This window comes from Gorilla gorilla, chromosome 10 (assembly GCF_029281585.2).
Source record: "Gorilla gorilla gorilla isolate KB3781 chromosome 10, NHGRI_mGorGor1-v2.1_pri, whole genome shotgun sequence".
Lineage (NCBI taxonomy): Eukaryota > Metazoa > Chordata > Mammalia > Primates > Hominidae > Gorilla > Gorilla gorilla.
This window is the reverse complement of record NC_073234.2, coordinates 19,459,286-19,485,173: the sequence shown is the minus strand read 5'-3', so window position 1 is coordinate 19,485,173 and position 25,888 is coordinate 19,459,286. Positions and strand designations below refer to the sequence as shown.

Here is a 25,888-nt window from a genome sequence, read left to right as displayed (position 1 = left end):
TGATAAGCATTTTTTCATGTGTCTGTTGGCTGCATAAATGTCTTTTGAAAAGTGTCTATTCATATCCTTTGCCCACTTCTTGATGCGGTTGTTTGATTTTTTTCTTGTAAACTTGTTTAAGTTCTTTGTAGATTCTGGATATTCACCCTTTGTCAGATGGGTAGATTGCAAAAATTTTTTCCCATTCTGTAGGTTGCCTGTTCACTCTGATGGTAGTTTCTTGTGCTGTGCAGAAACTCTTTAATTAGATCCCATTTGTCTATTTTGGCTTTTGTTGCCACTGCTTTTGGTGTTTTAGTCATGAAGTCCTTGCCCATGCCTATGTCCTGAATGGTATTGCCTAGGTTTCCTTCTAGAGTTTTTATGGTTTTAGATCTAACATTTAAGTCTTGAATCCATCTTGAAAATTAATTTTTGTATAAGGAAGGGATCCAGTTTCAGCTTTCTATATATGGCTAGCCAGTTTTCCCAGCACCATTTATTAAATAGGGAATCCTTTCCCCATTTCTTGTTTTTGTCAGGTTTGTCAAAGATCAGGTGGTTGTAGATGTGTGGTGTTATTTCTGAGGCCTCTGTTCTGTTCCGTTCCATTGGTCTATATCTCTGTTTTGGTACCAGTACCATGCTGTTTTGGTTACTGTAGCCTTGTAGTATAGTTTGAAATCAGGTAGCATGATGCCTCTAGCTTTGTTCTTTTTGCTTAGGATTGTCTTGGCAATGCGGGCTCTTTTTTGGTTCCATATCAACTTTAAAGTAGTTTTTTCCAATTCTGTGAAGAAAGTCATTGGTAGCTTGATGGGTATGGCATTGAATCTATAAATTACCTTGGGCAGTATGGCCATTTTCACGATATTGATTCTTCCTATCCATGAGCATGGAATGTTCTTCCATTCGTTTGTGTCCTCTTTTATTTCGTTGAGCAGTGGTTTGTAGTTCTCCTTGAAGAGGTCCTTCACATCCCTTGTAAGTTGGATTCCTAGGTATTTTATTCTCTTTGTAGCAATTGTGAATGGGAGTTCACTCATGATTTGGCTCTCTGTTATTGGTGTGTAGGAATGCTTGTGATTTTTGCACATTGATTTTGTATCCTGAGACTTTGCTGAAGTTGCTTATCAGCTTAAGGAGATTTTGGGCTGAGACGATGGGATTTTCTAAATATACAATCATGTCATCTGCAAACAGGGACAATTTGACTTCCTCTTTGCCTAATTGGATACTCTTTATTTTTTTCTCTTGCCTGATTGCCCTGGCCAGAACTTTCAACACTATGTTGAATAGGAGTGGTGAGAGAGGGCATCCCTGTCTTGTGCCAGTTTTCAAAGGGAATGCTTCCAGTTTTTGCTCATTCAGTTTGATATTGGCTGTGGGTTTGTGATAAATAGCTCTTATTATTTTGAGATATGTTCCATCAATACCTAGTTTATTGAGAGTTTTTAGCATGAAGGGCTGTTGAATTTTGTCGAAGGCCTTTTCTGCATCTATTGAGATAATCGTGGTTTTTGTGTTTGGTTCTGTTTATGTGATGGATTACGTTTATTGATTTGCATATGTTGAACCAGCCTTGCATCCCAGAGATGAAGCCAACTTGATTGTGGTGGATAAGCTTTTTGATGTGCTACTGGACTTGGTTTGCCAGTATTTTATTGAGGATTTTTGCATCGATGTTCATCAGGGATATTGGTCTAAAATTCTCTTTTTTTTTGTTGTTTCTCTGCCAGGCTTTGGTATCAGGGTGATGCTGGCCTCATAAAATGAGTTAGGGGGGATTCCCTTTTTTTCTGTTGATTGGAATAGTTTCAGAAGGAATGGTACCAGCTCCTCTTTGTACCTCTAGTAGAATTCAGGACTGTCTGGTCCTGGACTTTTTTTGGTTGGTAGGCTATTAATTATTGCCTGAATTTCAGAGCCTGTTACTGGTCTATTCAGGGATTCACCTTCTTCCTGGTTTAGTCTTGGGAGGGTGTATATGTCCAGGAATTTATCTGTTTCTTCTAGATTTTCTAGTTTATTTGCGTAGAGGTGTTTATAGTATTCTCTGATGGTAGTTTGTATTTCTGTGGGATCAGTGGTGATATCCCCTTTATCATTTTTTATTGTGTCTATTTGATTCTTCTCTCTTTTCTCCTTTGTTCATCTTGCTAGCGGTCTATCAGTTTTGTTGATCTTTTCAAAAACCAGCTCCTGGAGTCATTTATTTTTTTGAAGAGTTTTTTGTGTCTCTATCTCCTTCAGTTCTGCTCTGATCTTAGTTATTTCTTGCCTTCTGCTAGCTTTTGAATTTGTTTGCTCTTGCTTCTCTAGTTCTTTTAATTGTGATGTTAGGGTGTCGATTTTAGATCTTTCCTGCTTTCTCTTGTGGGCATTTAGTGCTATAAATTTCCCTCTACACACTACTTTAAATGTGTCCCAGAGATTCTGGTACGTTGTGTCTTTGTTCTCATTGGTTTCAAAGAACATCTTTATTTCTACCTTCATTTAGTTATTTACCTAGTAGTCATTTAGGAGCAGATTGTTCAGTTTCCATGCAGTTGTGTGGTTTTGAGTGAGTTTCTTAATCCTGAGTTCTAATTTGATTACACTGTGGTCTGAGAGACAGTTTGTTATAATTTCTGTTCTTTTACATTTGCTGAGGAGTGCTTTATTTCCAACTATGTGGTCGATTTCGGAATAAGTACAATGTGATGCTGAGAAGAATGTGTATTCTGTTGATTTAGGGTGGAGAGTTCTGTAGATGTCTATTAGGTCTGCTTGGTGCAGAGCTGAGTTCAAGTCCTGGATATCCTTGTTAACTTTCTGTCTTGTTGATCTATCTAATAGTGACAGTGGGGTGTTAAAGTCTCCCATTATTATTGTGTGGGAATCTAAGTCTCTTTGTAGGTCTCTAAGGACTTGCTTTATGAATCTGGGTGCTCCTGTATTGGGTGCATATATATTTAGGATAGTTAGCTCTCCTTGTTGAATTGATCCCTTTACCATTATGTAATGGCCCTCTTTGTCTCTTTTGATCTTTGTTGGTTTAAAGTCTGTTTTATCAGAGACTAGTATTGCAACCCCTGCTCTTTTTTGCTTTCCATTTGCTTGGTAGATCTTCCTCCATCCCTTTATTTTGAGCCTGTGTGTGTCTCTGCACATGAGATGGGTCTCCTGAATGCAGCACACTGATGGGTCTTGACTCTTTATCCAATTTGCCAGTCTGTGTCTTTTAATTGGGGTATTTAGCTCATTTATATTTAAGGTTAATATTGTTATGTGTGAATCTGATTCTGTCATTATGATGTTAGTTGGTTATTTTGCCCATTAGTTGATGCAGTTTCTTCCTAGCATCGATGGTCTTTACAGTTTGGCATGTTTTTGCAGTGGCCAGTACGGGTTGTTCCTTTCCATGTTTAGTGCTTCCTTCAGGAGCTCTTGTAAGGCAGGCCTGGTGATGACAAAAATCTCTCAGCATTTGCTTGTCTGTAAAGGATTTTATTTCTCCTTCACTTATAAAGCTTAGTTTGGCTGGATATGAAATTCTGGGTTGAAAATTCTTTTCTTTAAGAATGCTGAATATTGGCCCCCACCCTCTTCTGGCTTGTAGAGTTTCTGCCGAGAGATCCACTGTTAGTCTGATGGGCTTCCCTTTGTGGGTAACCCGACCTTTCTCTCTGGCTGCCCTTAACATTTTTTTCCTCATTTCAACCTTGGTGAATCTGGCAATTATGTATCTTGGGGTTGCTCATCTCAAGGAGTATCTTTGTGGTGTTCTCTGTATTTCCTGAATTTGAATGTTGGCCTGCCTTGCTAGGTTGGGGAAGTTCTCCTGGATAATATCCTGAAGAGTGTTTCCAGCTTGGTTCCATTCGCCCCGTCACTTTCAGGTACACCAATCAAACATAGATTTGGTCTTTTCACATAGTCCCATATTTCTTGGAGGCTTTGTTCATTTCTTTTTACTCTTTTTTCTTTAAACTTCTTGCTTCATTTCATTCATTTGATCTTTAGTCACTGATACCCTTTCTTCCACTTGATTGAATCAGCTACTGAAACTTGTGCATGCGTCACATAGTTCTTGTGCCATGGTTTTCAGCTCCATCAGGTCATTTAAGGTCTTCTCTTACACTGTTTATTCTAGTTAGCCATTCGTCTAATCTTTTTTCAAGGTTTTTAGCTTCCTTGCGAAGGGTTCAAACATCCTCCCTTAGCTCAGAGAAGTTTGTTATTACCAACCTTCTGAAGCCAACTTCTGTCAACTCGTCAAAGTCATTCTCCATCCAGCTTTGTTCCATTGCTTGCAAGGAGCTGCGTTCCTTTGAAGGAGAAGAGGTGCTCTGGTTTTTAGAATTTTCAGCTTTTCTGCTCTGGTTTTTCCCCATCTTTGTGGTTTTATCTACCTTTGGTCTTTGATGACGGTGACCTACAGATGGGGTTTTGGTGTGAATATCCTTTTTGTTGGTGATGATGCTATTCCTTTCTGTTTGTTAGTTTTCCTTCTAACAGTCAGGTTCCTCTGCTGCATGTCTGTTGGAGTTTGCTGGAGGTCCACTCCAGAACCTGTTTGCCTGGGTATCCCAGCGGAGTCTGCAGAACAGCAAATATTGCAGAACAGCAAATATTGCTGCCTGATCCTTCCTCAGGAAGCTTCGTCTCAGAGGGGCATCCGGCTGTATGAGGTGTCAGTCGGCCCCTACTGGGAGGTGTCTCCCAGTTAAGCTACACGGGGGTCAGGGACCCACTTGAGGAGGCAGTCTGTCCATTCTTGGAGCTCAAACACTGTGCTGGGAGAACCACTGCTCTCTTCCGAGCTGTCAGACAGGGACATTTAAGTCTGCAGAAGTTTCTGCTGCCTTTTGTTCAGCTATGCCCTGCCCCCAGAGGTGGAGGCTACAGAGGTAGGCAGGACTCATTGAGCTGCGGTGGGCTCCACCCAGTTCAAGCTTCCTGGCCACTTTGTTTACCTACTCAAGCCTCAGCAATGGCGGAAACCCCTCCCCAAGCCAGGCTGCTGCCTTGCAGTTTGATCTCAGACTGCTGCACTAGTAGTGAGCAAGGCTCTGTGGGCATGGGACCCGCTGAGCCAGGCGCGGGATATAATCTCCTGGTGTGCCATTTGCTAAGACTGTTGGTAAAGGGCAGTATTTGGGTAGCAGTGTCCCAGTTTTCCTGGTACAATCTGTCACGGCTTCCCTTGGCTAGGAAAGGGAAATCCCCCAATCCCTTGTGCTTCCTGGGTGAGGCGATGCCCTGCCTTTCTTCGGCTTGCCCTCTGTGGGCTGCACCCACTGCCCAACCAGTCCCAATGACATGAACCAGGTACCTCAGTTGGAAATGCAGAAATCACCTGTCTTCTGTGTAAGTCATGCTGGGAGCTGTGGACCAGAGCTGTTCCTATTTGGCCATCTTGGAATGGACCCCCAATGCTGTATCTTTTCTTAAATTTCTGTAACATGCCTGTTGAATATTTAGTATTCTTTTCGATTTTCAGTTCATCACGATCTTTGATTATTTCATGATCAGCATACTATTAAGTGGCATGGATTCTCTGTGATGCTGATGGACTATCCTTTCAATACATGAACAAGATTTCATTTTTAGCTTTATGCAGGATTTTTCCATTTTCATTAACTTCTGTTCATTACTTTCAACATACAACTTTCATAGTTGGTCCTTCTCTTTCTTCAGATCATATATATAGTGGTCATTTCAACACCATACTCTTCTGTAAGATATTTCAGACTTAACATTGCTGCCCAGTTGCTATAACAGCTTGACTTTCTGTTCTGTAGATAAATATAAATGCTTTCCTTTTTTTCTTATCACTGTTATCCACAGTGATATCTGCAGGCCTTTCTGACCTTGTCAACAGTATCTTTATACTGCAGAGCAGAGAATAAGAAAAAAAACACAGTAATGCACATAGATATTGGCCTCTTGTGGGGCATTGTGAGGAACCTGCCATTGGCATATCCAGCCTGTACATATACCATTTTATTACCCTTTGTGGACATGCTTGCGTGGGGGAATCTGGACATGTTAGGAAAATATATATTACAGCTGAAAGGGCCTGGGAAAGTCTTTTTTCCCTTGAATAAACGGTATATTATACTCTCTCATTTTGACTGTGACGCATCACATGAAGTCAGGAGTAGAATTTTCCACTTGTGGCCTTATGTAAAGTCTCAAAAAGTTTTGGATTTTGGAGGAATTCTGATTTCAGATTTTTGGATTAGGGGTGTTCAACTGATATATATTATGCTATATATATTATGTCTATATATGTTACCAACCCAACTATACATTTTTATTATTATTTTACATAATTATATGTCTTTTAAGGAAGCTGATAGAAAAAAGGGGAGAACAAGTATGTAGCATCTATATTTAATTTATTACATATACCATCTTATTTACTGTGATTCTTCTTGTGGATTTGAGTTACCATATGGTGTTATTTCCTTCTCCAATATAGCTTTGTTCCCACCTGCCTTCTTGATGCTGCTATTGTATATTTAACAGTTCTGTATATTATAGGCATAATAATATGTATTTAATTAAATACATATTTAAAATTAAATACATATTTAAAAAGTTGATACATAATCGATATACATATTTTCAGGACATGTGATAATTTAATAAATTCACATAAAATTTACATATGAAATCAGGGTAATGGGATATCTATCACCTTAAATACTTGTCTTCTTTATGCTAGAAACCATTCAAACTATTCTCTTCTAGCTATTTTGAAATGTACAATAGATTATTGTAAACTACAGTCATCCTACTGATCTATTGAACACTAGGTCTTATCACTTCTAGGTCTTATTTCTTATATCTAACTGTATATTTATACCCATTAATCAACCTCTTTTAATCACTCTCTCCCCCTGCCCTTCCCAGCCTCTGGTAACCACCAATCTACTTTGTCTCTTCATGAGTTCCACTTATTTAGCTCCTACATATGAATGAGAACAGGTGATATTTGTCTTTCCGTGCTCGGCTTATTTTACTTGACATAATGAATTCTCATTCCATCGATGTTGCTGCCAATGTCATGACTCCATTCTTTTTTACAGCTCGATAATCCATTGTGTATATAAACCACATTTTCTTTATCCATTCATCCATGGATGGATACTTAGGTTGATTCCCTATCTTGGCTATTATGAATCATTCTGCAATAAACATGGGAGTGCAGATATCCCTTCAATGTATTGATTTTTTTTCTTTTAGGTATATACTCAGTAGTGGAGTTGCTGGATAATATGGTAGTTCTATTTTTTTTTGAGGTACCTCCATAATTTTCCATGGTGACTGTTCTTATTTACATTCCCACCAACAGTGAACGAGGGTTCCATTTTCTCCACATCCTTGCTAGCATTCGTTATTCTTTGTCTTTTTATAAAAGCTATTTTAACTGAGGTGAGATGATGTCTCATTGTGGTTTTGGTTTGCATTTCTCTGAAAACTAGTGATTTTGAGCATTTTCTCATATACCTGTTGGCAATTTGTATGTCTTTTGAGAAATATCTATTCAGGTCTTTTGCCCATTTTTAAATTGGATTATTTGTGTTTTTTTTTTCTTTTGCTGTTGAATTGTTTGAGCTCCTTATATATTATTATTATTAATCCATTGTCACATTGATAGTTTGCACATATTTTCTCCCATTCTGTGACTTGTTTCTTCACTTTGTTGATTGTTTCCTTTGTTGTGTAGACTCTTTTTAGTTTGATGTAATTCCAGTGATCCATTTTTGCTTTGGTTGCAGTGCTTTTGAGGTCTCACACAAAAAATCTTGCCCAGACCAATGTTCTGATTTCCCCAGTGTTTTCTTCTAGTAGTTTCATAGTTTCAGATCTTAGATTTAAGTCTTTAATTCATTTTGATTTGATTTTTTAATGTGGTTAGAGATAGTGGTATAGTTTTATTCTTCTGCGAATTAGATAGTCTTTATTCAGTTTTCCCAGCACCATTTATTGAAGAGACTGTTCCCATTCTATGTTCGTGGTGACTTTGTTGAAATGAGTTAGCTGTAAATGTGTGGATTTATATCTGGGTTCTCTATTCTGTTCCATTGGTCTATGTGTCTGTTTTTATGCAAGTATCGTGCTGATTTGATTACTATAGCTTTGTAGTATATTTTGAAGTCAGGTAATGTGAGGCCTCCAGCCTTATTTTTGCTCAAGATTGCTTTGGCTATTCAGGGTCTTTTGTGGTTCTATATAAATTTTAGGATATTTTGGGTTTTTTTTGTTTATTTCTGTGAAGAATGTCATGGTATTTTGATAGGGATTATGTTGAACCTGTAAATTGCTTTGGGAAGTATTGTCATTTTAACAATATTAATTGTTTCAATTCATGAGCATGGAATATCTTTCCATTTTTTATGTCTTTAATTTCTTTCATAAGCATTTTATAGTTTTTCCTGTATAGATCTTTCATTTTAGTTAAATTGACTCGTATGTATTTTATATTCTTTGTAGCTATTGTAAATTGAATTGCTTTCTTGATTTCTTTTTTAGATTGTTTGCTCTTGGCATATATAAATGCTACTAATTTTTGTATGTTGATTTTGTATCCTGCAGTTTTACTGAATTTATCAGTTCTAATAATTTTTGGTGGAGTTTTTAGGTTTCTTTAAGAACAGGATTATGTCTTCTGTCAACAAAGGAAATTTAACTTCTTTCTCTCCAATTTGGTTGCCATTTATTTCTCTTTCTTGCCTAACTCTTGCCAGGACTTCCAATACCATGTTGAGTAACAGTAGTGAAACTGGACATCTTTGTCTTGTTCAAGATCTTAGAGGAAAGGCTTTTAATTTTTTCCCATTTAGTGTGATATTAGCTGTGGGTTTGTCATCTGGCCTTTATTATTTTGAGATATGTTTCTTCTATATCCAGTTTGTTGAGGGTTTTTATTATAAGAAGATGTTGAATTTTATCAAATGCTTTTAAAGCATCTATTAAAATGATTATATGGTTTTTCTTCTTGGTTCTCTGTTGTTGTGATCTGTCATGTTGATTGATTTGCATATGTTGAACCATCCTTGCATCCTTGGGATGTGAGTCCCACTTGATCATGGTGAATGGTTTTTTTAATGTGTTGTTGAATTCAGTTTTCTAGTATTTTATTGAGGATTTTTGCATCTATGTAAATGGGTGATATTGGCCTATGGTTTTCTTTGTTTGTTGTGTCCTTATTGGGTTTTGATATCAGGATAATGCTGTCTTGTAGAATTGAGTTTGAAGTATTTCCTCCTTTTCAACTTTTTTGAAGAGTTTAAGTAGAATTAGCATTAGTTCTTTAAATGTTTGGTAGAATTCAGCAGTGAAGCCATCAGGTCCTGAGCTTTTCTTTGATGGGAGACATAATTACAGCTTCAATCTTGTTACTTATTGTTGGTTTGTTTAGGTTTAATTTTCTTTATTTTTCCTCTTCTTTTCTTTCTCTTCTTCTGTTTTCTTTTTCTTTCTTCCTACAGGATCTCTCTCTGTTGACCAGGCTGGAGTGCAGTGGTGCAGTCATAGCTCACTGTAGCTTTAACTGCCAGAGCTCAAGTGATACTCCCACCTCAGCCTCCCAAGTATTTGGGACCACAGGCACATGCCCAGCTAATTTTTAAATTTTGTGCAGAGACAGAGTTTTGCTATGTTGCCTAGACTGGTCTTGAACTCCTGGCCACAAATGATCCTCCTACCTCAGCCTCCCAAAGTGCTGGGATTACAGGCATGAGCCACTGCACCCATCCTATTCAAGTTTTCTATTTCTTTTTTTTTCTTTTTCTTTTTCTTTTTTTTTTTTTTTAAGACGGAATCTCGCTCTGTTGCCCAGGCTGGAGTGCAGTGGCGCAATCTTGGCTCACTGCAAGCTCTGCCTCCTGGGTTCATGCCATTTTCCTGATTCAGCCTCCCGAGTAGCTGGGACTACAGGCGCCTGCCACCACACCTGGCTAATTTTTTTGTATTTTTAGTAGAGACGGGGTTTCACTGTGTTAGCCAGGATGGTCTCGATCTCCTGACCTCACGATCCACCCACCTTGGCCTCCCAAAGTGCTGGGATTACAGGCGTGAGCTACTGCGCCCAATCCAAGTTTTCTATTTCTTTATGATTTAATCATAGTAGATTCTATATGTCCAGGAATTTATCCATTTCTTCTAAGTTTTCCAATTTGTTGGCATGTTGTCCATAATAGTCCCTAATAATTCTTTGTATTTCTTATGGTCTCAGTTGTCACCTTTTTCATTTCTGATTTTATTTATTTGGATGTTCTCTGTTTTTCTTTTTTTTTTTTAAATATATGCACACAGTTTTATATATAATGCAGCATCACACCATGTAGGGCATTTACTCTTGTTTTATACATTCAGATATGTTTGAAACACTTCTTAAGGCTACAAAACAGAACATAGAAAAATAAACAGGAATCTATTCAACACTTACAAAAAGTGATATGATAAAGAATATAAAGTACTAGTTTCCTTTTAACACTTCAAAAGATACGTATATACACTTTTTTTTACAAGTAACATCACAAATGATCACATCTTCACATGCTCTTAAAGTATTATTTGTACTCAGTGTAAGGCTCTTATCGTTTTTCATACACAAAATTTTCTAGCTCTGTAACACAATGCAATTTTTAATCCATTCAAGTAAGTTCAACCCCAAAGTTGCTGCTTCCCAGCATTAAGACATGCACCCACTCCTCTTCTAAGATTTTCTAAAACTTGTATTTGGGGGAGAAAGACCTCTTTTAAAAAATAATCCCAATTAGTGGGAGAGTAAATGGCTGACACTAGTAGCAAAACCTCAGTTATTTGAAAATAACATATTGGAAATGAGACATTATTAGGATTTTAAACAAAACAATAGCATTTAGACATAAAGTCGGAAGCAAAACACAGTACACAGAAATAGTGTAGCCAAATACGCATTCTCTTCAGCTACACTACAGTGGACCTTGCTTAGTACCCTTAAGTAAAAGACAAAACATTTACCTCATCTAAAAATGAAGGGTAAAACAAAAGAGGCCAAAATAAATATTGCTAGTTTCTAGTATGGCTGAATGTTTTCTAAACCAGAAATGGTTAGAAAGGAACTTTATTGCACCAAGTCAATCATAAGCAAGTTTGCAGTTCACAGGCATTTTAATTCAACCTTGAGTCACAAAGGAAACCACACACTGCAAGAATACAGTCTGCATTAAATAAGATATATCGGCATTGTGGTCTGGGAAAACCTACTCTTGCCAGGACAAGGCAGGGTCTGAGCTTAGGTCTGCCATACAAATGAATTTGTGGGTTATCAGTAAACAGTATGAGGACTACACAGATGCCAGCATCCTGCTGCCAAGGAGACATGGGGTAAGAGTTGAAGATTTATTTGAGAGGAAATGAAGAGACATACACAACACCAAAGGGAAAAGGGGGCTGGAATAAAGTTCAGCCAAAGCACCTAACACAAAAAACAGGTGAGCTTTGGTCAGTCTGTTCTTCAAAATATGTATGATCATAATATGGTGAAGTTTCATAATTTCCAACTCAAAAATACAAATGATCCTCAGTTCTATACTTTTGCCTCTATTCTCTTATAAATAAATATGTCAACATACAGTATGACATAAACAGTTAAAATGAAGGACAAAAGCTTACTTAGCCTTAGTTTGACCTCAGCATAAGGCAAAATCCCCTGGACTAATTAATACATTTAAAGACAAACTTAAAGGATAAAAGCGAAACCAACCTTCATGCAAAGATTAATTTTAAAACTATCAAAAGTCAGTTCTTTTATTCCGGAGGTCACTGAGAAAAGTACCATCTGCTAAAATTCTCTTTCAAGCGCTTCTTCCATCATATCCTAGAGGTGAGATATGGGAAACAGAAAGCAAATCAGTGTTTCCTTCAGGAGCTATATATTCTGTTACTCAATTGAGGTAAGACAAAGTGACAGTGAAGATATGAATAGTATTTCCTTCCAATTTTTAAACATTTTCAGAAGCTGAGATAAAACCCCAGTCAATAAAATGCAGGACACTAGAAGCGACAACTTATTTTGGACTCCTGAGATCAAACACATTGAACTTTCAAATCTGGTGTTTCTATCAAAATGTGATTTTCATTAAAATCAGGTAAGCTAGTCCTACAAAAAAAAGCATAAGCTGAAAGTGGAGGACCCTCTATCTTCTCATTTCTTAACTGAGCCACCAGTGTTAAGAAAAAAATGGCTTAAGCGGTACCTTCAACAACTATTCTAGTTTAGAAGGTGACAACAAATTCCTTTCAATAGATTCTCTCAAAAAATGTTTTCCACACAACCATCCCAGTCTTTACAATTTTTTACCTAGCACCATCATAATAAAATGTTATCTTTCAAAGTGCTCTCTAAAATCCTGTTACATTATCTAAATGCTAATCACTACTCAAATCAGCAGTTACACAGACGTTAGGTAATTAAAACAGCACAGAGGTAAATAACCATTATTACAGTACAGTGGCAATTCACTGAGCCCAGCTGGCGTCCACACATTCCCATAGGTTATCAGAGAACCCAGAAAACTCATCTGTTTCAGTCTGTCAAATTCAAGTGAATTGTATTTTCTTAAGTAATTTGCTTTACAAAAAAAGAAAGTCACCGCATCTGGTTTTGGCTAGGTGTATTACACATGGTATGCAAAGAGAAATTACTACTATGTTATTTGCATAGCACTCAAACTTCCTGATCAGAAGATAATCTCAACATAATAAAAGAGTGGATTTTCACATTGGTATGTACAAATAAGGAATATAAGCTAGTTATTTTTACAAAATAACACAGATGAATGAATACTGTGTTAATTCAGAGTTCAATCTCCAAATGAGGACAGAGTACAACATGCAAAGGGAACCTCTAGTGAATACTGCAAAGACTGGAAGAAAGCAGAATGGAAGATGTTACCTACCTAAGGGTAACAAGCTATAAAATACAAAGCAAAACCATTTTCTAGCAGCATCCTCTAGAAAAGAACTAGAAGTCACAATCATATTATCTTCTATACGATAGTTCCAGCCCTGACAAGTAGAACATGCAAGTGTAAAGTGAAAGTGATACATAACCAATGGTGCAAGGGGAAAAAAAATACACACACACAGTAACTGTAGAAACCTGTCAAGCTAAAAATTTTTAACATTTCTTCTCACAAAATATTTAGAATCTGTCAGTGCATTAGTGTTAAAGTGGCATTTAAAAAACTTCTGCAGTTCTGACTGATGCAGATTATTTTCAAAATGCATACCATCTACATTTCTTTCGAGTAGGCACCATGATATTTACACCAGTGCTAAGAATTCTTGGTGGAAACAGCCATTTCATTGGATTTCCTACTATACTTCTATGCAATCTCAACAAATACCAAAATTCAAAAATATACCTTATGAATATTAAAAGAACTATATACAACATTGCTAAGACACAGTTAATAGGCTGCCTTATGTGAATATTAAAGAGAAGACATTATTCAAGTTTGACAGATATTGAGATGAAAGGCCTTTGGGTTGGAAGCATTTTAAAAGACAACAGTGTTTTAGGCTGAGAATTGTTTGAGCCCAGTTTATGACTAAGGCATTGCATAATAAAATAGACATTTCTATTTGGTGCGACGTTATGTTTGGAATCTATAGTGTGTCAAATGGTGTATTTTCTTGTCACTTTAGTAAACACTACAAAGCACACATTTCCAACATTTGAAATCAGACTTATAAACTTATAAGGAAAAAAGCCAAACACTAAATCTATAATGTTTTATATTAAGCTGTTTATAAAAAATACTTTAACAAACATCTACTTTTTACGGGGACAGTCACTTGATAAATAAACAGATTCTGAATGAAGAAAACTGGCAATGCCAGGAATTAACCTGCCCCCTTGTACTCATGTCCAAAATGTCTTGTCGAGTATAGGAGGGAAGGTAAGAAGGCTGGGGAGAGGAAAGAGTTCCAACTGGGGTTTTTACTTTATTGTAGTTTTTTATTAAAGCCTTCAGAAACGTTCCACCTAAGAGTTTCTGTTAGAAAATACTTTGGCAGCAACCATCAAGTGTGCTGTCCCCTATGGCCATCTCCCATCCCTGATCTCCTCCTATCTCCCCTAAATGGTCGTCCTCTGACATTCTGATGGTACTGATAACCTTCATCCCGACTTCTGCTTGGCTGTCCTTTCCAGGACTCCTCACTTCTCACATGTTGATATCCGCCCCTACCAGAATAGCCCCAATCACTTTTGTACTGCCTGCTTCCATAAGTTTGATTATAGAACTGCTTGGACCTACCACTTCTCAAAATATGACACTTCATTTTCATTTTCTGAACTCTCTTCTTTTGGTCTTTGCACTCTGCTATCCACAGAGTTGGCCCCAGGGCTGACCACATCAGCAGCAGTCTTAGGATCTTTTACTTTTTCTGTTTTTTCTTTCAGACTTTGAATGGTCCTTTTAGGTTCAAGTTCAACAGGCACAGTTTCTCTCTCTCTCTGTTTAGAATCTGAGTGGGAGGATGAGCCTTTCCCTCTGCTACAGGAGGGATGGAAGCCAATGCCATATCTGCCTTTCGTGTCTGGGAGGATTGCTCTGTCCGGCCTTCGTCTGGCTTACTGCTCACACTTGCTTCAGGGAGAGAATGTACATGTTCACTCCTGGCTTCTGGAAACTCATCTACTGTGGAAACTGAACCACAATCTTTAGACAGATCCAGATTTTCCAGAGACAGATCCAATTCTCCTTTCTCATCAGAGGGCAGGACAATATTCTGCCTCATTACTGGATTTTCTGTGAATCCCTGAAAAGGGTACCCATGCCAAACATGAGGAAAGAAAGGAGGTGCAATAGGAATTGGGCCTAAGAATGGATTGGGTCCAAAAGATGGCTGGGGGAACATATTCTTGCCACTTAATGACTCTTCGTAATCAGCATGCAGAAGCTGCCCAGGGGTCTCAGATTCAAGATCAGCCTGGTAAGACAATTGTCCATGACTTTTGGACACTTCAGATGGAGGGATAACCAGAGGTGAAGAAAATGTCGGCGGTCCAATCACTGGCTGTAGCATTTGACCATTAGCACTGGCCTCAGTCTGCATAGGAAAGTGGGCATCAGTACAGGTACAATCACTTTCATTCTGAGCGGCAGGAGCCTCTTTGAACCAGGGATTATGAGGATAAACAGGGACAGGGACCTTTGGGTACATCCTGCAGGCTGCCAGGTAGGCCTGGTGCAGAGGGTACAGGTAAGAATGTGGGGCCCACACAGGACAACTGTATGCCTTCACACCAAGATTGAAGAAGAATCGAAGAATATTCTTATCTTTAGGTAGGTCCTCCCCAGTCTGACACAGTGAAGAAGGTGGTACAATGGCTCGATCTCCCTTTTCATTACAAGGAAACCCAGGATAGAGTGGGTCTTGATAAAGGCTCAGTGTCTGAGGCAAAGGCATCAAGGGCTGGTTAACTGCCTGTATTGACACAGGAACTGGAGAGGGTGTTAAATGAGCTTGGGATACAGCAGAATCAGGTCCAGTGGTCAAAGTCTGTGTCACTGACAAAACAGGAATTGGAGCAGGGACACCTGTTGGTCCAAAAGTTGTAGGTTCACTTGGCCAGGCTGGCACAGTGGCTGGTAAAGAAGGCACCGCAGGAGTTAGATGTACCTCTGGAGAAACTAGAAGGGGAGCTGGATTTGACAAAGACACATGTTCTGCTGGCTTTTGTTCTGCAGGAGAAGGACACTCCAACTTCTTTGACTTTGATGGTGATGAAACTGTTGCATATTTATCATCAGTAATATTCTCCAATATGCTTGGTTCGGGTCTTTTATCCAACTATGTCCATGAATAGAGTCTTTGTCTTTTCATTCTTCTGTATCCATTCTCTGCCTGTTTCCTTTTCTATCACTTACATGTGATTGATGATTTTCTCTGGACACATGGATTGCTACTCTGAGAAGCTGACTGACTGACTGATCAGCTGGAAAGGGCTGGGAAAGCCTGTTCATCTCTGTTCTGAATCTCATAGAGTAAACGGGATTCTTCTATAACTTGCTTCTCTCTGCGCTCTTCTGGGGAAAGGCCGAAATAGTTAGATTCTCGACTTGTGTGATCAAAATCCTCAACTCTTTCACGATCAGGTTTTCTTATGATCTGTGAAGGTGTCCGGCTAAGATTTTTGTGCTCACTGGAGAATTTCTGAGACTGTGACCCTGAAGAATGACTAGAGAACTCACGTTGTCTTACTCCTGAAGGATGCTGCAGTCGAGGAGGTAGTGCTAATGGGGCTTTTATTGGCTTGCTTGGATTCTTTGGCCCTCTGTAATCCATATCAGAATGGAAATTTTGTCCAGAAGTGGAAGGTTTTTTCATCTTCTTCCCTGACACTGTGTTCCAGTTTTCTGGGGGAGGTGCCTTGAGGTTCTTTGATGTGTCCTCTTTCCCAGTTCTTCAACCAAAACTGGTCCATTCTCAGAATGAACTCTTTGAACATCTGCATTCAAAAATTTTCCATTGTGATCCAACCTAACTTGACATTTGTCTCCAACTTCATATTGTAAGCCAGCAGCAATGGAATAATCACGTTTTTGCTGAGCTTGTTTAGACTTCAGCCAAATTTCATATTCCACATTTCCATAGACTGCAGGATTGAGTGACTTAAGAACCTTTCTAGCCAAAGGCAGGCTAGTAGAGTTCCCATTGTTCTTCAGCTGCTCGTTGCCCGACAAAGGTTTAAATCCTTTCACAGCAGCAGCAGCAACAGCAGTTTCACTCTTGCAACTGTCATCCTCTGAATCTGGTATTTCACTGTTGTCTTCATCAGCTACTTCCAACGTGTCTAGTTCCATCACAATTTTACTAACATCAGTTTTAAATACCTTCTCATACAGCAATTCATAAAGGAGAGACTGACACATAGCAGAGCTTTCTTTATGCTTTATGAGATACACAATATCATAATGATTTCCATTTGAAAAACACAGTAACACCTTTTCAGGAAAATTATTTTCAGTTACTTGTGAAGGAGAAACATTAGGTTCCCGATTAGTTATAAAATCTTTCCTGTACATAAGAGAAAGGGCACTTATTTCCATTTGTCCTACCCATTCCTGTGGATTTTCCAAGTGCTTTAAATATTCTTCAAATGATCCTTCTATAAACGCTTCAAATTTCTCTCTGTTCTCTCGAAGACAGTGAATACAGGCCATTCTGACTTCAACATGGCGAGACTGAGAGTGCAATACCTGCTCCGCCACGGCCCGGAACAGGCACGACCCGTCCTTGGCGACCAGTTTCCGATACAAGCCCAGTTTCCGCAGATGGGCGTCCATGGGCGTCGCGTCGGCCCCGCGCCGCTCTGGTCCTCGCCGTCGGGGACGCCGAAGGCCGCCTCCATGTTGCTGGTCCTGCTGCAGGCCAGGCGCGAGGGCTAGCCCCACATGGCCAGGCCGCCGGCTGCTCGACGCCCTGGCCTGGGGCAGGCGGCGGCTCGGGCTGGGGCTCGGGCTCCGCGAGCGGCGGCAGGCGGCAGGTGGCAGGCGGCCCGAGGCAGCGGTCCTCGCTCTCCTGGCGCATAGGGGAGCCCTGCCTAATGCATGGCTGTCCGTGCACGCGGCCGCCGCCGCGGAGCGAACACGCGCCCACGACAAACGGGGGGAGCGGGATTAAGGAAAACCCGGAGAGTGAGTAGTCACTTCCCGACGGCCTCGCTGCCTGACTCAGGACCCAGGCCGGGGGTCGCCGCCCCCACAAGTTTCCTCGTCTGTACCGGTGTGAAGCGAGAAAAACCCCGGCCCAGGCGCGCACGCTGGGCCGGCTCAGGCGAAGCGGTGCCTGCGTCCCCCGTGCGCTCCCCACGCCAGGAGCCGAGGAAGCCAAAAAAGAAAGACGTGGCCTTTCGTTTCCCCACCTCGCTGGAGGGCGCCGGAGGGGCGGCGAGCGGGTGGGGGCTCCCCCTGGATCTTCTCTTTTTTTCTTAGTCTTGCTAAGACTAAGAATTGTCCATTTTTGTTTATCTTTTGAAAAATGTGGCTTTTTGCACCATTGATCTTTTATATTGCTTTTTAAGTCTCAATTTTATTTATGCTCTGGTATTTATTATTTCCTTCTGTTAATTTTGGATTTGGTTTATTTTTGCTTTTCTAGTTCCTTAAGGTGTGCATTGTTAGATTGTTTTCTTTTTTTAGAAGTGTCCTTTTTTGATACAGCTGTTTATTGCTATAAACTTCTCTTTTAGTACTGCTTTTGTTGTATCCCATAGATTTTGGTATTTTGTATCTCCACTTTCATTTGCTTTAAGAAATTTTAAATTTCCTTCTTAATTTCTTCATTGGCTAGTTGGTCATTTTGGAGCACGTTGTTTAATTTCCATGTTTTTGTGTAGTTTCCAAAGTTCCTCCTTTCTTTGGTTTCTAGTTTCATTGTGGTCAGAAAAGATAAGTGATATGATTTCTGCTTTTTTGAAATTGTTGAGACTTTTTGTGGCCTAAGATATGGCCTATTCTGAAGAATATTTCATGTGTTGATGAAAAGAATGTGTATTCTCCAGCAATTGAGTGAAATGTTCTGTAAACTACAGGCCTATTTGATCTAGTATGTAGTTTAAATCTGATGTGTTTTTTGTTTTTGTTGTTGTTGTTGTTGATTTTCTGTCTGGAAGTCCCTTTTTCTTATTATTTTTTTAAGTTTCTTACTTTTGCTGTATTGCAGTCTACCCCTCACTTTAAGTCTATTAATGTTTGTTTTATATACTTAAGATCTTGGGTGTTGAGTGCATAGATATTTATAATTATTATGTCCACTTGCTTCGTTGACCCCATTATCATTATTTATTGACCTTTCTTATCTCTTTTTACAGGCCTTGTTCATAGTCTATTTTATCTCTTTATAAATATAGCTACTCTTTGCTCTTCTTTGTTTTTTTCAATTGCGTGGAACATCTTTATCCCTTCACTTTCATCCTCATGTGTGTCTTTATAGGTGAGGTCGGTTTCTTGTAGGTAGTATATATTTGGATCTTGTTTTTTTTTTTTTTTTTTTTTTCTTCCCCATTCAGCCACTCTGTGCTCTTTAATTCGAGAAGTGAGTCCATTTGCATTCAGGGTTATTATTTATAAAGTTGTCCTTACTAGTTCATTTTGTTGCTTATTTTCTGGTTGTTTTGTAACTGTTCTCTTCCTTTCTTACATCTTCCTTTCTAGTTAAGTGATTTTCTCTGGTCGTATGTTTTAACTCATTGGTTTTTATTTTTAGTGGGTCTATTATAGGTTTTTGCATTATGGTTACCGCAAGACTTTCAAACACATCTTGTAGATTCAACAAGTTGTACTATAGAGAGATTAGAGATCTTTGTAATTTAGCTGTTGAGCATCTTTTTTTACCCACTAGGCCTGCCTCGTTTTAAGCACTAGATGGTGCCTTACACTCAGGTTTTTCTCAGCTCTAGTAAATAATTAGGACACTGCCCATGCTGAGTGGGAGAGGTACCAGAGAGGTTATCCTGGCAGTGCGGGAAGGCTGACTTGGAGTTTGTGCCTGGGAAACCTGTGGAGTGAAGCTCCTACAATGTGGTGTTGCTGAATAGCCACTCTGATTTGGTGTCTCCTTTGATTGAGTTACAGAGCAGTTTCCAGGGTTAGGGATTGTAGTCCTACATGACTCCTTTGTCTCTGGCTGTTTTCAGGGATAGTTCTCCCTTCAGGTACTCCCAGTGCTTCCTGTAGATTGAGGTAGGGACAGGTCTTCTGTCAGGGAACCCAAGATGGTGGGAAAGCTGGTTGGCCACCTTAATCTCACTTTTTCCAGTGTAGAAATCATGAATCAGGGGAAAGTTTTCTGTATGCTTGATGCTGGGCTGATTTTGTGGTGAGGCATCATGGGTAAGGAAATCCAATTCCATTACTGTCTGCTCAGAGTTTTTTCATTCCTCTGTGTCCCTGGGAACTGTCTCTCCCTACATAATATTTGCATTCTGGGATATTGCTGGCGATAATCTTGGTGCTGTGTATTTGGTTTTGGTTTTCTGTGGGGGCAGGGAGCAAAGCCAGCTTTCTTCTGTGCCACCATCTTGGAACTGGCAGTTCATGTATTGGTTTATGTAGTTACTTTTAAATCAGTCAAGAGATGAAAGGAGAAATCAGCAATTATACCTTTTACCAGCGCTCTTTTGTTCTTTTTTATCCCCCATGGATTATTACTAATGCCTAGTATCATTTCAGCCTGATAAACTTCCTTTATTATTTCTTGTAAAGCAGGTTTGCTAGCAGTGAATTCTCTCAGTTTTTGTAATTGTGGCAATATCTTTATTTCACCTTCATTTTTGAAAGATAGTTTTGCTAGTATAAGATTCTTGGTTGATAGGCGCTTTTTTTTGTTTGTTTTTTACTTTATGTATTTTGAGAATGTTGTCTCCTAACTTTTGGTCTCTAGGGTTTCTGATGAGAAGTCAGCTGTTAATCTCATTAGGATTCTCTTATATGTGATCAGTTGTTTTTCTCTTGCTGATTTTAAGATTTTCTGTTTGTCTTTGGCTTTCGAAATTTTGACTTTGATGTGTCTGCATTTGGATCTCTGTGTTTTTCCCTTTTGGAATTTATTGAGCTTCTTGGATGTGTAGATTTATATCTATACACACACACATATATATGTGTGTGAGTGTGTGTATATATATATGTGTGTGTGTGTGTATATATATATAAAATTTACAAATTTGGATAGTTTTACTTTCTTTAAAGTTTTTCCTGTGCCTTTTTCTCTCTCCTCTGCTTCTGATACCGTAGTTATTTATATGTTGGTGCACTTAATGGTATCCCACATTTCTCTAATGCTCTGTTTATTTCTCTGCAATTTTTTCTTTCCTTTCTTGCATTTCATCTATTACATAATGTCTATTAATTTATGTTCAAGTTTGCTGATATTTTCTTGTTCACAAATCTACCACTGAGCCTTTCTAGAGTTTTTCATTTTACTTACTACACTTTTCAACTCCAGAATTTCCATTTGATTATTTTAAATTATTTCTCTCTTTATTGATATTATTTATTTGATGAGACATTGTCATCATTTCCCTTAACCTGTTAAGCAAAGTTTCATTTATGTCTTTGAACATATTTGTAATAATTGCTTTGAAGTGTTTGTTTGCCCAGTCTACCACCTGTGCCTCATCTAGAGGCAGCTTCTTTTGGTTTTCTATGTGTATTGATCACATCTTTATGAAGTTTTTTTATGTCTCATAATTTTTTTGTTGAAAACTGGATATTTTAAGTAACATAGCAACTCTGGATACTGATCCCTATTGTGGTTGTTTGTTTGGTTATTGGTTTATGTGTTTAGTGATACAGCTGAACAAATTCTGTAAAGTCCATTTTCCTCACAGTGTGTAGCTTCTGATATCCCAGCTCAGACTTTTCCCCATTGTTCTTAATCTCTTAACCTGACTACTTATGTGGCATTTCTGGATTGGCATAGACTATGTACTGGTCACAGGTTGTGCTTACATTCCCTTAGATAGTTAGATTATTACCCTTAAGTGTTAAATGTGTGTGTGGCTTGGTGGCTGCTATTATAGTTCAGGGAGTTTACATTTTTTTTTTTTTTTTGTCCTACATTTAGCCAGGTGCTAGTAGCTTGGAAGTTAGTTCCTGAGAGGGCCCAACCTTGAGCATGTACACAGTATTCCAGACTGTCAGGGATGATAGTGCTGTTTCATTTAACCCTGGCTTCATAGGAATTACCCCTGGGTCAGAGTAGCTTCTGTTAAGTTGTGTTTGGCCAGAGGTTGTGATTAAGACTCTTGTGACAGTGAAGTTTCTACCCTCTGTCAATGGGTATGTGTATAGCTTAGAGAATGTTTTCAAGACTGCCCCATGTTCTGCCCTGATCATTCCTGGGTGTATACAGCCTAGTGTTTTTATACTGCCTTTCTGACTCCTCTATGATCTAAGAGGACTCTTCTTGGCTGTCTCTGGTTCTCTGCATTAAACTTCTGCCTGCTCTGCCTTTCTGCTTATATTGGAGCTCCTAGCCTTTCTTAATTGTTTTTCGTTAAGATTTCCACTGTTTTCTTTCTTTCTTTCTTTCTTTCTTTCTTTTTTTTTTTTTTTTTTGAGATAGAGTGTCGCTCTTGTCGCCCAGGCTGGAGTGCAATGGTGTGATCTTGGCTCACTGAAACCTTTGCCTCCTGGGTTCAATCAGTTCTCTTGTCTCAGCCTCCTGAGTAGCTGGAACTACAGGTGCACACCACCACACCTGGCTAATGTTTTGTATTTTTTGTAGAGTTGGGGTTTCACCATGTTGGCCAGGCTGGTCTCAAACTCCTGGCCTCAGGTGATCTGCCCATCTTGGCCTCCCAGAGTGCTGGGATTACAGGCATGAACCACCACACCTGGCCCACTGTTTTTGATAATGCCCTTAGGCATGGGGTTCTGCTCTCTGTTCCAAATAAAGTCAATCCTCTCAGGTGGAAATGTAGAGCTCTTTGTCCTTATGGCCCGTCTTTACCCCTGAGCAAAGTCTCCATGCCACTGCTCCTGGGGCTGAAGGTGAGAGTCTTTTTTCCCCAGAGTAACACTCCATCCTTAGAGTGGGCAGTGGAGTGCTGGTAGCAGCCCTTGGTCTTCTTAGCTGACTGCTCCTGGCACAAAACCTCTACTCTGGGAGCAAGTTGGGGCGGTGGCAGTCAGGGCCCAATGTTTGCAGCCTGCTGTAGCTGGAATGGAAATTCTACCTTTTGAATAGGGGCTGTGTAGGGAAAGAGAGGCGGGTCCTCTGTGTCACCTCTCCAGAACAGAGCTTCTGCACCTCTGGGCTGAAGGAGAGGAGAAACACCAGCAGCCTGCCCTTCCCGGGGTACAGCTAGCCACAGTCTGGAAGCCTGAGGGAGAGGGAGCCCTCTGCCTGTCTTTCGGCTACATATACCGCAGGTAGAGCCTTCATAATACAGACCTGGTAGGATGTGGGGAATGGTGCAGTTTGTAACTCAAACGCCACAGACTCTGACTTGTTCTGAGATTGAGTACATTTTCTTGAGTGAATGTTTCTCCACTTTTTGTATGCCCTTAGTACAGTTTCCAGAGACTTTAAATGTTTGTTTTTTAAAATAATTTTCAGCAGTTTTTAATTTTTAATTAATTAATTTTTGTGAGGCAGGGTTCTGCTGTGTCAAGCTGGAGTGCAGTGGCGTGGTGTTAGCTCACTGCAGCCTCAAACTCCTAGGCTCAAGTAATCCTTCCATCTCAGCCTCTCAAGTGGCTAGGACTACAAGCATGCATGAGCAGGCCTGAGTAATTTTTATCTTATTTTTTTGTAGAGATGGAGTCTCACTATGTTGCCAGGCTTGCCTCAAACTCCTGGCCTCATGCAAACCTCCCTTCTCAGCCTCACCAAAGCCCTGGGATAACTGGTGTGAGCTACCACGCCCGGCCTACTAGTTTTTAAAATGTAGTTTTGCCAGTTCCACTGAGCTCCTTATTCTGTCATTCTGGAAGTTCTCGTTCATTTTTAAGCTTTTACGATCAGGTTTGAGATCTTCTTTATATGTAGAGGCAAGGAAGTTATTATTACCAAATATGATTTCCTGAAGATACTATACTCATGCTAACAAAATAAATTATACTTTGTTGTAGTAAACTAAAATTTATATCAGAAAACTTGAAACCAGTCTGGAAGGCAGCCTTATTTTCCTTATATAGACCAGGATTTTGACTTTAAACTCATTTTCCACACAGCTTTTCAATTTGATGATTCAGACTGACTGTTCCCAGGCTCTGTAAATAAAGATTCTCTTTGTAACAGATAACATTACAGACAGGCTCTACCAGCATACCCATTGCCCTTGAAACTTTACAAAATGCTTTGCCGCTTTGTACTAGCTTTTTCTTCTTCCCAGCCTGCTTCTAATTACAAACAGGAAAATCAGACAGGATATGGCATTGTGACTGAACAAGTTCATTCATCTAACATTATTAAATACCTGCTTCATAACCGATAACTGGTGAATATTCTTTTTATTACCTATAAATGTGTCCTAGCCTAAAGCCATTCTTACTATGGTTGCGGTATTTTAAAGTTATTAATTTAAATTTGACTTAACTCTTTGAGCATAATTATGCAAAATAGTCATTTCTTTGGAGAGAAAACTTACTGTAGAAAATTGAAATGTTTAATCTTATAAAATGCATCTTTTTTAAGAAACCCAGAGCATCTGTGAAGCAAAGCAATTAAACTAAATGTTAGCAACATAGGAGAGGAGAAATAACTGTACATGTGTGAAAAGGAGACAGTGGGGCTTGGTAACTTAGGGGAAGAAGTGATGTTCAGGAGGCCTTAGGTGTTGCTTTAATATTCTCTGTACTGCTAGCTGTGAAGCTAGACAAAAAATTGTATTATTCTCTGCTTCGGTTTTTTTCCTGACTTTAACTGGAAAATAATCACTTATCTTTCCTGCACATTGGATTGTGGACGAAAAAAATAGTGTAATTTGATAAGGAATTTTATAAGATTTGAAGTGCTTTAGGAATGTTCAATACAATGGTACCTGTCCCACCCAAAGCGATTTATAACAGAAAGCTCTGAAAGGCTGTTGCTGAAACACTTTCATTTATAACCTGGCCTAAAGCGAAGTCTTAGGTAAGGTGTTTTATAGCGGAGCACACATGTTATATGTATGCCGTATAAAGGGAACTTTCCTATTTTCTATTCTCTTTTCTAGTAGAGAAAAGATAGAACTCGTAAGGCAAATATTTTTCTTAACTATTAGCTCCAATCTCATTCTTCCAAATTTTTCTGGTTATTTTCAGAAGAAAAACTAAATTTAGGTCACACTTTCTTTCCTTCTTTCTCACAGTTAAATGGCCCAATGAAATGAACATTAATTAAAAAAAAGCAGTAGGAATTGTGAATAGTTTACTGGACAGTTTGGTCTTAAACTTTAAATCATTGTCTTTATTATGTGGTTAAAATATATAAGGTAAATAGTGGGTCCTAAACCAGAAGGCTTTGATCCTAGGGTGTTCTATTTTTCATTTCTTAGAAGCCAACCAAATTTAAAACATGAAGAAAAAAATGGGAAATAATCATAAAGCATTGCTTGAGTTTCCAAACATATATAAAAAATAACAAACCCCCTTCATTGAGGTCAGGCACTGTACTTGTCTCATTCATTTATAACATTGTCTCATTCATTTATAACAACATCCCAATGAGGAGGGAGTCTATCATTTTTCATTTTGTGAAGAGCCAACTGTGGCCTAGACAAGGTAATAGAAACTTATTCCAAGTTACTACAGCTTCTAAAAATAGGATGGACATTTTAAATGATGAAATTAAAAGGCAAATATTTTCTGAATTACCCAGTAGTACATATTCTTTGTTAAAAAAATCAATGATACAGGAAATCAAATTTTTAACAAATCATCAATAACTCTATATGTTTTTATATGTGTATAATTATACACACACAAACACAGAGTGAGAGAGAGAGAGAGATCTGAAAGATATGCAGTGAAATTATAGCATTGGCTAACCCTGGAGAAGAAAGGCGAGAAGGTACCAGGAATGGAAGTGATGGTTAAAAAAGTCTTTAGCTTTATTTTGAAAGTTCTGATTTTTTGCAAGAAGAATATTTTTTATGTAGTAGTTGTATAAACTTAATAATTTAAAAACCCTCAAAGAATGAGGACAGGAAGCCAAATTCCAGATTGAGTTTAATTTTCTTTGACCAGCCTCTTTGTCTCCTTTCTAGAGACTTCTTCATTACAATACCCAACCAAGAATGTTTAAAACTTTTCAAAGATAATGCATATGTGAGTTAATTAGTATAGCTAAAATTATGAAATCATTGATAATGAAGTATAAGACAGTATATGACGGCAGCTAAGTGCATAGACCCTGAAGCCAGGAT

At 38.9% G+C, this 25,888-nt stretch overlaps 1 protein-coding gene and 1 pseudogene across 6 annotated transcripts in view; one reads left to right on the top strand and one right to left on the bottom strand.

Moving 5' to 3' along the window:
- The window catches only part of PARP11 (poly(ADP-ribose) polymerase family member 11), a 64,477-nt gene that overhangs the window by 16,931 nt on the left and 21,658 nt on the right, over positions 1 to 25,888 (top strand). The gene's annotated exons all lie outside the window — the stretch shown is intronic.
- LOC109029252 (OTU domain-containing protein 4-like) lies at positions 14,015 to 17,386 on the bottom strand (annotated as a pseudogene).